The sequence below is a fragment of the Urocitellus parryii genome, chromosome 5 (genome assembly GCF_045843805.1).
Source record: "Urocitellus parryii isolate mUroPar1 chromosome 5, mUroPar1.hap1, whole genome shotgun sequence".
Lineage (NCBI taxonomy): Eukaryota > Metazoa > Chordata > Mammalia > Rodentia > Sciuridae > Urocitellus > Urocitellus parryii.
In genome coordinates this window covers 100,543,469-100,555,250 of record NC_135535.1, presented here as the reverse complement: position 1 = coordinate 100,555,250, position 11,782 = coordinate 100,543,469, and the positions used below count along the sequence as shown (strand labels likewise).

The 11,782-nt window shown below is 45.1% G+C and overlaps 1 pseudogene; it reads left to right on the top strand.

Moving 5' to 3' along the window:
* The first annotated feature begins 323 nt into the window (after positions 1–323).
* LOC144255019 (homeobox protein OTX2 pseudogene) overlaps positions 324–11,782 on the top strand; it is a 30,907-nt pseudogene continuing 19,448 nt past the window's right edge.

Sequence of the window (11,782 nt, the reverse complement as noted above, 5' to 3'; positions counted from 1 at the left end):
TGTCAACGCAAGTGAATGGACAGGGGCTGGAGGTGGACTGTTGGGACCTAGCTAGGAGGGTTCCAAGTTCTATAGGTTCCATGGCCAAGGAAGTGAGGTCACTTCCTCTGGGACTCCTTACCTGAGTCCCTTTTTCACACAAGATGGTTCCAAAGGCCACCTGGGGTGCTGGCTGCTGCCATCTTCCCATGGCATATGCACAAGTGGACAGAGTTCTGCCAATACAGCCTGGATCTCTTCCCCAGGAAGATCCAGGTCCTGCCAGCAGCTCCCCTGGTTGGGGGAGACAGAGCTGGGTTCAGACCCATCTCCTCCATCTGACCATGGGTGCGAGTCTCAAGAATCCAGGGGGCCTCACAGGCTCTCCAGAGCTTCCTAATGTATCCTCGGTTCCTTCCACCCTCTGCTTTGGAGATGGTCATCAGCTGTATGTGCCCATGCATGTGTGAACCACCACCTGGGCAACCCTCATGCTGGGGTCATGTGTCTGTCATGCACAAACACAGAGGTGACACAACACAGGAAGGGGGCGAATCAGCGATGACATGCAATTCTACCCCACCCTGAGTTCTACAGTGAGAGAGGGAAAGTGGACTCCTCTCTTGGCTCTGATTGTTCCTGACTGTGCACGACTGGAAGCGTGTAGGGACTGATTTTCAGAGAGCCTTCATTTACCCCAGAGCTGCCAGGGGCTTCTGGGAGATTTTGAATAGTACCCATGTCTCTTTCCATGGTAGCATGTGGATACACTAGGAAGGCTCCCAATCTCCAAAGCAGCCCTGTGCCCAAGTCCTATCGCTCCCTACCCTCTAGGGGGATCCACATCACTTCTACCTGGATTCTGAGAAAGAGGCAACAGTCAGGGTCATGGGGTATCGCTTGCAACTTGGTCTCATGAGAAGTCTCAGGACTCTGTGGGTTAATTTCCCCTCACAGCAGGAGGGACTGCTGAGATTCTCTAGCTGTGTGACAAAAATAGGTGGCGTGGCAGCAGGCAGAGACCCAGGGCCCCAGAAAATAACCAGGAGCTGGCATTTCTCTGCTTCCGTTTCCTAGTGCCCCACATAGGTGAAAATATTGGGGTTTCAAAATTCACTGATGCACAAAATATATCAAAAATGAGGATGGTGTCAAGTGGTCAAGAGTCTGTGCAGTATCATGGTCTCAAGCATGGGCGTGAGTGCCCCTTCCTCCACGTCTCTAGGGAGAGGCCACATTGCTTCTTTCAGGGTGGCAGCAAGCCACTTTGGTCTATTTGGTGCATAGTGGAAGACAAGACTGTTATCTCCCATTCCTTCAACACAGAGGAAAGCAGGCCCCAGTATTAGGAGCAAAGAAGCCTCCCAGAAGGCAATATCCGTACAATAGCCAAGACTATTGAGCAGGTCCAAGGACAGACAACTCAGTGTGGAGGAATGGAAAGGGAACAGGAGGCCACTCCTGGCAGGGCACTCCCTCACCAAATGCCTGTTGACTGAGCACCCTGTGCTCACCATTTAGTGCAACCCAAGAGGCCGAGGCCTTTCCCTGCTCCCAAGGAACTTCAAGAATTCGCCACCCATGCCAGGAGCCTCAGGTCCACCTTCCTGGTGCAAGCAGAGCTAAGAGGCTGCTCATCCTGCTGCCAGCCAAAGTCAGAGGCACAGCATAGACCACTGGCCAGAAAAGACTGGAAGATCACTCCTCACATGCCAAATCACCCCTGAGGGGAGGGCTCCTAGCACAGGGCATCCCTGGCTGCCTGTGTGTTCTTGGAAAGATAGATGCTGGAGAGTGGCATTTGGAAAGGGATGTCCACAAGAAAGACCAGCAGCCACTCAGAAGGGTGATGGGCTTGGTCCACCCTGAGGCTTCATTCCACTGGCAAACAGTCAATGGCCCCTGAGTTTGAAGCCACTAAGAAGTCAGAGGAATGGAAAATCCTGCCCTCTTGTGTCCTGAAGCTACAGGCATTCAGTTCCTGGCCTCAGGTGATCACATCCCCTGGGCCACTCAGTTTCTTGGGGAAGGAGAGAGTGCCCTGGACCAGCCTCTCATGCCCCTTTGGGACCTGTGATAGGAGGAAGTTCAGTCAGGATCCCTGCCACTAAATACAACCATGAAGCTGACAAGGGCAGCTGGCGATTTTTGTCTTTTGTGGCCACTTCTGGGGAAGTGACTCAAAATTTCTCTGATCTTTATGTAACTCTCCCCAACACAAGAAGGAGTCTACACTTTCTTCAAGGACTCACACCTGTAGAATTTCATCCCCCTGCTGTGAAGAGAGACTTCAGGTTCCGGTTTCCTACATCACAACCAACTTCCTCTGAGAGGCAAGCAGGCCCTGACCCCATTTCCAATCCTTTTGGGGAAGCTACTGTTGAACAGTAGGGAATAAAGTTATCATCAGTAAAGTTGTCATCACCAGTAAGTGGTGGAGGAGGGACTCAAAATGGATCTAAAGAGCAGAACATCTTCCCTAATAGCTTCTAAGGTGGACACTTTGAAGATGTTGGCATATAAATCTGGGAGTCTTGAAGGCTACTGCCAAGTTTATTTCTTGGAGGACCAGTGAAGAATGTGTGTTCAGAGTCAGCCTTCCTTCTGGAGCTGAACTGTTGTTCATTCAGGCAGTTCCCTGAGATCAAGGCCACAGCTGGTCCAGGAGACAACACATAGTAGCTCCAACTGAGTGGTGCCCAGGCTTGGGGGTTCTGCCAGGGTGTGCTGTGCATGTGGGAAGTGGGCTTGTTTCATATCAGAATCATTTACTGACTTTTGTGTGGGTTGCAGCAGGCTCAGGATGTTTAACAGGGCGATTGTCTGAACCCTCTTGTACATTGCTGACCTCTGCTACACATTCAGAGTCCCAAAGTTAAAAGAGTTATGCAGAATATTTTCACGCATCTTGACCTAGTCCAGGATGAGACAGTATCCAGCATGTGGCCAGGATTTGGACCTAGGAGTGCATTTTATGAGCATTAGCCCATCTGTCAGGAAGGAAGCTAGGCAACATGCAGGTGCCTCCTCATGGGAGGTATGTGGACATTTCAGATTGCTTCATGGGGAGACACTGACCTACATGTACTTGGAGTAGGGAACCCTGGGGTGAACTGAGGGTGACAAGACCCTAAGCCATCTAAAAGGAGCTGGTTTGGTTTTTTTGTAGTACAATCATATGTGAATCACCTGCATTTGCAGTATCTTAGCTTATCATTTAGGCAGCAGTGCAGACAAAACTCCCCGCCCTCATAAACTTCTATCCCTGCCAGGAAGTCAGCCAATCCCATTATGCATATCTAGGAAGATGAGTGGCACAAAATGTAAGAGGTGATGTCCTTCTGGCCTTTTCTAGTTATGGAAATTTCCTGCCATATTTTCAGGAGGAGTACCTTCAAGTAAAGAAGTGAATGGACTTTGGGCCAAGAGGGAGGGCTCTTGTCTCCAGAGCAAGGTACTTGGGAGGCTGGTATAGAGGAGGCCTGGGCAAACCCCAAGTTCTATTCTTGTGTAATATCTCTTTCCAGCAGAGAGCCTACATCTGGGACTTTGCCTGTAGGAGGAGAAACATGGAGAGCTGTGGTGGGTTTCCAGGCCCCAAGGAGCAGAGGAGTGACTGGGGGCTCAGAGCTAGAGCCTATTGGATCTCTCCCCAGCATAGTCCAACCCAGCCTTGATTGCCCACACTTTCCTGTCTAGAGGCTGGACAGCAGAGGCAGGGAGGCACCTACACACACGTGTTTCACATGGTTGCCCTCTGTGCCCAGCTGCATGTGAAATGGGTAGTCACTGCAGGGTAAGTACATGAGGCAAGGGCCTTAAGGGGTTCCAGGGGAAGAAGAGGCCAAGACCCTGGCTGCTGTCCAGTGCCCTCTGCTGGTTAGTGCAAACACGGACGTACAGCTATCCAGAAGGTTTTGGTGACTCACCAAACCTGAAGAACCTGAAGCATCTCAGGACCATCCTGGCGTTCACCATGCCTAAATCACAGGTGATCATGTCCATAAACTCCTTGAACAGCTGGAGGGCCCAGATCCCAGTGAGCCTGAGTCCAGGGATGAGGAGACCTGGGGTGACTGACAAAGTGTATGAGGAAGAATGCATGCTGGTCCCACCAGGGACTGGCATATGATCCTGAACACAAGAAGCATCCTGCAGGTAGTAGAACCTACTCTGGAAAGAAATCATATTGTGGAGATAGGACCTGGGGCCACTCTCAGAAGTGGGGATCTTTTTTGAATTGGGAAAAGCCCAGGGAGAGGCAGTCATGTTGGGGTCTTTTATCCTGCAGCTCCATGCCACCACAAGTTAGAGAACTGCCTCCAGCAGCAGAACCCCAATTTGCATTCTAACATTTGGGGAAGCACATAGCCATCCCCTGAGCTGGAAGAAGATCAGTAATCAATGCAGGAGGACGGATCAACTCTGATACCATCCACAGAAGGAGAGTTCGACTTCCAGAGGCCACTGTGATACTTGTGGGCCAGGAGGTATCTAAGCTGCCAGTAAGCAAGCCAGAGGACATTGAATGATGCCTTCCAGTTGCTATGAATGGTAAGTCATCTGTCTCCTCATCTCTTGAAAGACAGCTACTTCCCCATGTAGCAGCAGACATTGCATGCACCAAAAAGCCAGAGGTAGGATGTACAGGAACATTCAATCCAGAAGCGACTCCAGCTGTCATTGTTCTAGAAGACTCTGTGGAACTTCCCTCCCTGTCAGCTCTTGAGTGTGACCTAGTGGCAGTTCCCCCACCACAGCTGTCCTTTCCTTGCCCTTGTGAATTGTCAATTTTATTTTTTGTCATTCTGGGTTTTTTACAATTTTTATCATGACATGTTAGGTATCTGTAGTCATAAATTTTATTATTGACTCATTTAAAGTTTCATGCCCAATCCATTCACCAGGCTGTGCCATCATCATCACTGTGTAGCTACAGATAGAGCCCCCAGTAGAGCACATGGATCCTGTGGGGTGGACATACACAGGCCATTCAGAGGAGGTGAGATAGAAGCCCCTGTGTATGGGGCAGAGGTGACTGCCCAGAGGGTGGTGAGGAATCCCACTCACCAGAGGGTGCTGTCTTCCCTGGGTAGTGCCCCTGAGATTAGGTACATGGGACCTGGAGTCAGACAGATCAGGTATCTTTGGAAGTCTGGTCTCATTTGGACCTCCTATTCCTCATCTGTGGAATGGGACTGTAGCCCTCTCCGAGGGTGGTACAAATACAAATTGAATACAAACTGAATGTGACTGAATGTGGAGCTCCCCTGCCAACCTGGGTCTAAGGTTGTGTGCACACACCCATTGAAATCACACAGACACAATGCAGAATTTGAAGTGAAGAGAAGTCAATGTTTAGGAGGTATTTTAATATCTATACAATAATTTTCTTTTTAAAAAATTCATTTTATTTTTATATTTTTTGTGTTATGGTCAATTGAAGCCAAGGCTGCTTTGGAAGTCATTTACTTTCCCAGCCCTGTTAATCTTTTTCTTTTGAGACAGGTCTGACTAATTTTCCAAGGGTGGTCTCAAATTTAGGAACCTCTTGCCTCATTCTGTAGCTGGGATTATAGGTGTGCGCCACCATGCTAAACCATGTTGATCTTCTGACACTGCTAAGCATTTCCAGAAGTGTTAGGGGTAGACTATCAATAAGAAAGCCCCCATAGCAATTTACACACATTTGCTCTTGGCAATGTCCTGGAAGCAAAGCAATTGATGCACAAGAACCCTCCTCAGGAAAAGGCCATTGATTACCACTATCAAATAGTATCTGGCACCTGTCACTCTGAGAACACTGGGTTCTGTGTTCCTGGAATGGGGAGAGTTGGTAAGGACAGGGCCCTCTCAAGGTCACAGGCTAGCTCTGTCTGAGTGTCTAGGGAAGGAGGGAGTTCCCACCATAGGCAACCCTGCCATGTGACCTGGGAAAGTTTACACACATCAGGGCCACGTACAGGCAGGTGCCAGCACTCAGGACAGTGGATGCCATAAGCAGGAGGAGTGGAGCTGCATGCTGCTGTGAGGACTCAGAAGTAGGAGTCTTATGATGTGAGTGAAGTTGAGGGACACCTCACCCCACCTGGGCTAGAGACAGACTTCCAGGAAGAACGTGCAGTCAGAGAAACGTGGGCCTATCCAGCAGAGGTCAGAGGAGAGTGGTCAGAGGCCAGAGCCCATGGCAGTAGTGGGCTGGTTGCAGGGAGACAGCAGGAACAGCCTAGGCTGTCTGTTTCCCTCAAAGGGAATCCTGAAATCACTCTGTGACTTATTGCATTGTGTGCTTTGCAGACACCACACAGGAGATAAAATGAGCATCCTCATTACACTGATGGGGATACTAAGTCTTTGCCAATGAGCCCTCTCTGCCTTACAGAGTGGTAGAGCTGGGATCTGATCCAAAGACTACGAGGCTCTGTGAGGCCAACCTGACAAGGGGATGCACTGTGTGCCTGGTTTGGACCTCTTGGATCTGCACTTCCATGAACCTTTGCCTCTGTTGCCTGGAGAAAAGCCTTGTCCTGCCCACAGATAGGCTGGTCCTGGCCCATGGAGAGCCCAGGGCCCAGGGTGGCCTTTCTCTAGCCCACACCCAGCCCAGGCAGTGGAGATGGCTCTGTCACATGAGTTCAGTGACAGAAGAGAAGAAGAAGAGGAAGAGGAAGAGGAAGGAGAAGAAGAGGAGGAGGAGGAAGAAATTTCACATGTTTAAAAATACGCACACATGTTGGGAGGCTGAGATAGGAGTATCATAAGTTTTAGGCAAGTTCAACTACTTAGTGAGAATCTGCCTCAACATAAATTTAAAGAGGGGCCTGAGAGTACAGCTCAGTTGTGGAGCAAACCTGGGTTCAATCCCCCAGTACCACAAAAGGAAAAGAAAAGAACAGCAGAGCCACACACTCATGCTCAACATGTGTTCTCTCACTGAGCTCCATCCCTAGCCAATAGGGGCAATCTTACTTTTCTTTCTTTCTTTCTTTATTGGTACTGGGGAGTGAAACCTGGGGTGATCTACTACTGAGGTGCATTCTCAGGCCTTTTACTTATTTTGTTTTTATGTTTGATTCAGGGTCTTTCTAAGTTGCTCAGGCTGGCCTAGAAAAGTTAAGGTCCTCCTGCCTCAGTCTCCCAAGTTGCTGGGATTATAGGTGTGGACCACTATGCCTCTCTATGAATTTTTCTTTGGGGAATACAGGATATTTTTATGTTCCTATAAATATCCTTGAATTGATTTTATAGGACACAGATTCATCTTTTGGAAACAGTTTATTCCTTCAGGCTTGCTGAGGTAAGAGGTTTGAGAGGAGAGCTGGCTATTCTGCACAACTAACACACAGTCATTTTGCGTATTCTACCTCATGCCTGTGAGTTATATGGTTGTTGTTCTGACTGGTGGTGGGGACAGGCACTTCTCCTAGCTTAATGTGAGAACTGAGTTTTTTTTTTCTCTCTTGTGCTTGGTTAGGAATGATGTCTCAGTCACTAGTGGATCACATATATGATGGTGGTCCCAAAAGATTACAATGAAGCTAAAAATTTCCCATGACATAGAGATGCTGTAGCTGTGGTTGTGTCATTGCACAGCACTTTACTTGTGTGTGTACAGTGGTGCCTGTGTAAACAAGCCTGCTATACTGCCAGTCATGTGAAAGTATAGCCCAGGGCTGGGATGTAGCTTAGTGGTACAGCATAAATACCTATCCTGTGGAGGCCCTTGGTATACTTCTAAGAGCTGAAAACCAACCAACAAACAAACAAACAAATAAACAAATTAAGTATAGCACACATAATTATGTATAGCAGAGGGTAATAATGGTATTAAACACCCCTGTACTGCTTGATGTATTTATTACACTATCTGTTATAGTATATACTCCTTTTACTTATCAAAAAAATGTTTATAAGCCAGGCATTGTGGTGCACATCTGTAATCCCTGCAACTGTTGAATCAAGAGGATCACAAGGTCAAGGCCAGCCTCAGCAACTTAGTAAGGCTGTAAGCAATCTAGTGAGAACCTGTCTCAATATAAAAAATAAATAGGGATGGGGACATGGCTCAGTGGTTAAATATCCCTGGTTTCAATCCCAAGTACCAAAAAATAAAGTAAAATAGAATCACTAAAGAAGACAAACATAGACCATTTTGTGCTCTCCTGCTCTTTTGCCATATGAGGAACACAGTATGAGCCACCACTGAAAATGCAGCAACAAGACAGGACCTCACCAGACACCAAATGCTGGTACCCTACTCTTAGATTTCCAGGCTTCAGAAATGTAAGTAATTAATTTCTGGGATTTTAAAATTTATTTATTTTGGTGTGATGGAGTCTCCCAATCCTCCCATCTCAATCTTCTGTGTAGCTAGGATTGTAGGAGTGTATCACCATGCCTGGAATATATTTCTGTTCTTTATAAATTACTCTGTCTCAAGTATTTTATAATAGCAGCACAAATGGAGTAAGGTACCAATTTGGTAAGTCTATCAGTTTACTGGGTGAACAGAGATTTTTTTAGTATGTTTTTCTACCCTTATCTTCTTTTCTCTAGTTCTGGTACTGGAGATTGAACCTGGGGATATTCTTCCACAGAGCTATACCCACAACTTTTTTTTTTTTTTTTTTTTTTTGCATTTTGAGACAGGGTGTCACAAAGTTTTCCTGGTTGACCTTAAACTTGCAATCTTCCTGCCTCAGCCTCTATCACTGGGATTACATGTGTGGGCCACCATGTCCAGCTTGCTGTAAAAGTAATGAACAGAAATATATTGTCTTGGATTCTGGAAGCTGGGAAGTCCAATTTCAAGATGTGAGCATTTATCAAGGGCCTTCCTGCTACATGATTCAATGGAGGAAGGTGAAAAGGCCAGAGAGCACCTTATCCTTCATTGATTTAAGAAGAGAGTGTAATATGGAAGCAGGACTGATAGCATTACCTCTGAAAGAGCACATGCTTTCCCAGCCTGCTTCTCCACATTACAAGCCCACTGGAGTTGCATAAGATGATGGGATGATTCTTTAGGGAAAGCAGGTTATGTATTATTTATAATGCTCTGCTTTGTAGAAGTGACATTTGGTTCCCCAAAAGACACCACAGAAAGTTTGTCCACAGTTGGAAAGGCATAAAATTATAAACTCTGGAGCAAATGCACTGAGATTTAAATGGAATACAAAGATAACTGAGATTATACTAATATAAATTTTTATGGTTTTAGGAATTTATATTTTAATTATTCACATAACAAATACTTACTGAGCACCTAGGATGTGCCAGGTACTGTTCTAGAAGTTGTAATTGAAGCAGAAAAAAAATTGCCCCAAATCCCTCTATTCTTGTGGACACAGAGGTTCTCTTACGTTAGAAAGTTCTGGAAAAGACAAGGCACTTTGCTGCACTGAAACAAATGTAATGGAAGAATTTACAGGTCTTTCATGTAGTGATCTTTTATCAAACATTCTAGCCAGCTCCTCAAATTCTGATAAGTTCTTCAATTCCTATACTCCACCCTACCCTCTTAAAACTGCCCCATCCACCAATAACCAGCAGAAATACTGAAGATATATTTTCACATAGGCTGGTGAAAAGTGCCAAGAGAAGTTATTAAAACATATCTCATAGTTGGTTTTATGGAGAGCAGACCCTGTAGCTTCATGACAATGATAATTTTTTTCTCTCCTCTCTCCTTCCTCCTCCTCCTCTTCCTCCTCTTTCCTGTCCTCATTCTCCTCCTTCTTTCTTCTATTTTTGCAGTCCTGGGGATTGGACCCAGGGACTCTACCGCTGTGCTTCATCCCCAGCCATTTTTATTTTTCTAATAAAAATGAGACTTTCTAATTTGCTTATGCTGGCCTGAAATTTGTGATAATCTTGCTTCAGCTTCCCCAGCAGTTGAAATTACAGGAGCATGCCACTGTGCCTAACTGGCAATGATTAAGTTCTAATGGAGGATGAATCTTTGTGATTGATTCACCATAATACCTGAACGAGGAAAGGAGAAAAAGTCCTCTCTCTCACCATGCACAAAACTCAACTCAAAATGGATCAAGGACCTAGGAATTAAACCAGAGACTCTCCATCTAATAGAAGAAAAAGTAAGATCTAATCTTCATCATGGGGGATTAGGCCTCAAGTTTCTTAAAAAGACTCCTATAGAGCAAGAATTAAAACCAAGAATCAATAAAAGGGATGGACTCAAACTAAAAAGTTTCTTCTCAGCAAAAGAAACAATCTGTGTGAGGTGAATAGAGAGCCTACACCTCGGGAGCAAATTTTTACCTCTCACATATCAGATAGAGCACTAATCTCTAAGGTATATAGAGAACTTAAAAAGCTAAACATCAAAAAAAAAAAACCCAAATAACCCAATCAATAAATGGGCCAAGGACATAAACAGACACTTCTCAGAAGAGAATATTCAATCAATCAACAAATGTATTAAAAAATGTTCAGCATCTCTAGCAATTAGAGAAATACAAATCAAAACTACTCTAGGATACCATCTCATTCCAGTCAGAAATGCAGCTATTATGAAGACACAACAATAAGTGTTGGCGAGGATGTGGGGGAAAAGGCACACTCATACACTGCTGGTGGGACTGCAAATTGGTACAGCCAATATGGAAAGCAGTATGGAGATTCCTTGGAAATCTGGGAATGGAACCACCATTTGACCCAGCTATCCCTCTCCTCAGTCTATATCCAAAAGACTTAAAAATAGCATACTATAATAACACAGCCACATCAATATTTATAGCAGCACAATTCACAATAGCTAAAACTATGGAACCAACCTAGATGCCCTTCAGTAGATGAATGGATAAAAAAAATGTGACATATATACACAATGGAATATTATTCAGCAATAAAAGGGAATAAAACCATGGCATTTGTAGGTAAATGGTTGCAGTTGGAGAAGATAATGCTAAGTGAAGTTAGCCAATTCCCCCAAAACAAATGGCAAATGTTTTCTGTGATATAAGGTGACTGACTCATAATGGGGTAGGGAGGGGGAGCATGGGAGGAATAGTTGAACTTAGATAGGGAAGAAGGGTGGGAGGAGAAGGGAGGGGGCAGGGGGTTAGCAATGATGGAAGAATATGATGGGCATCATTATCCAAAGTACATATGTGAAGACATGAATTGATGTGAACATACTTTATATGTAAGCAGAGATCGAAGAATCATGTTATATATGTATAGTAAGAATTGTGATGCATTCCACTGTCATGTATTTTAAAAATAAAATTAATTAAAAAAACCAAACTTCATCCACTGATGAAAGCTCCTCATATACTTTAATGAAAAAATTCCCTGCTTTAATAACAGGAAAAACAAGTTACTAACTTGAGTGCAAAATAGATTTCTTGTTAGACTGTGAGGACAATTGCATACTTCTGCTTGGCTCTGGAACCCACCTGATTGCTCAGAGCTGGATGATACAGATCAGTGGTTCTGTAATTGGTCCCTGGGTCAGTAGAATAAGTCACTAGGGAATTTGTCAGACACAGGATTCTTGCACTATACCCCAGGACTACTGAGTCAGAAACTCTGGGATATAGGGGGCAGCAGTCTATTTTTAGAAGTTCTTCAGGTGATTCCAGTGTAACTGATGTTTGGAAACTTCTGCATGAGGCAGATGCTTATGATTTCCTGATGGAATGCCAGCTATTTATTTACGATTTCCAAGATGTCTCTAAAATATACATAACTATAAATACATCATTTACTACACATACTGAGAGAAAACCTTAAAAGGCTGGAAAGAAAGAAAATACTCCTGGAAATTCATTTCATGTGG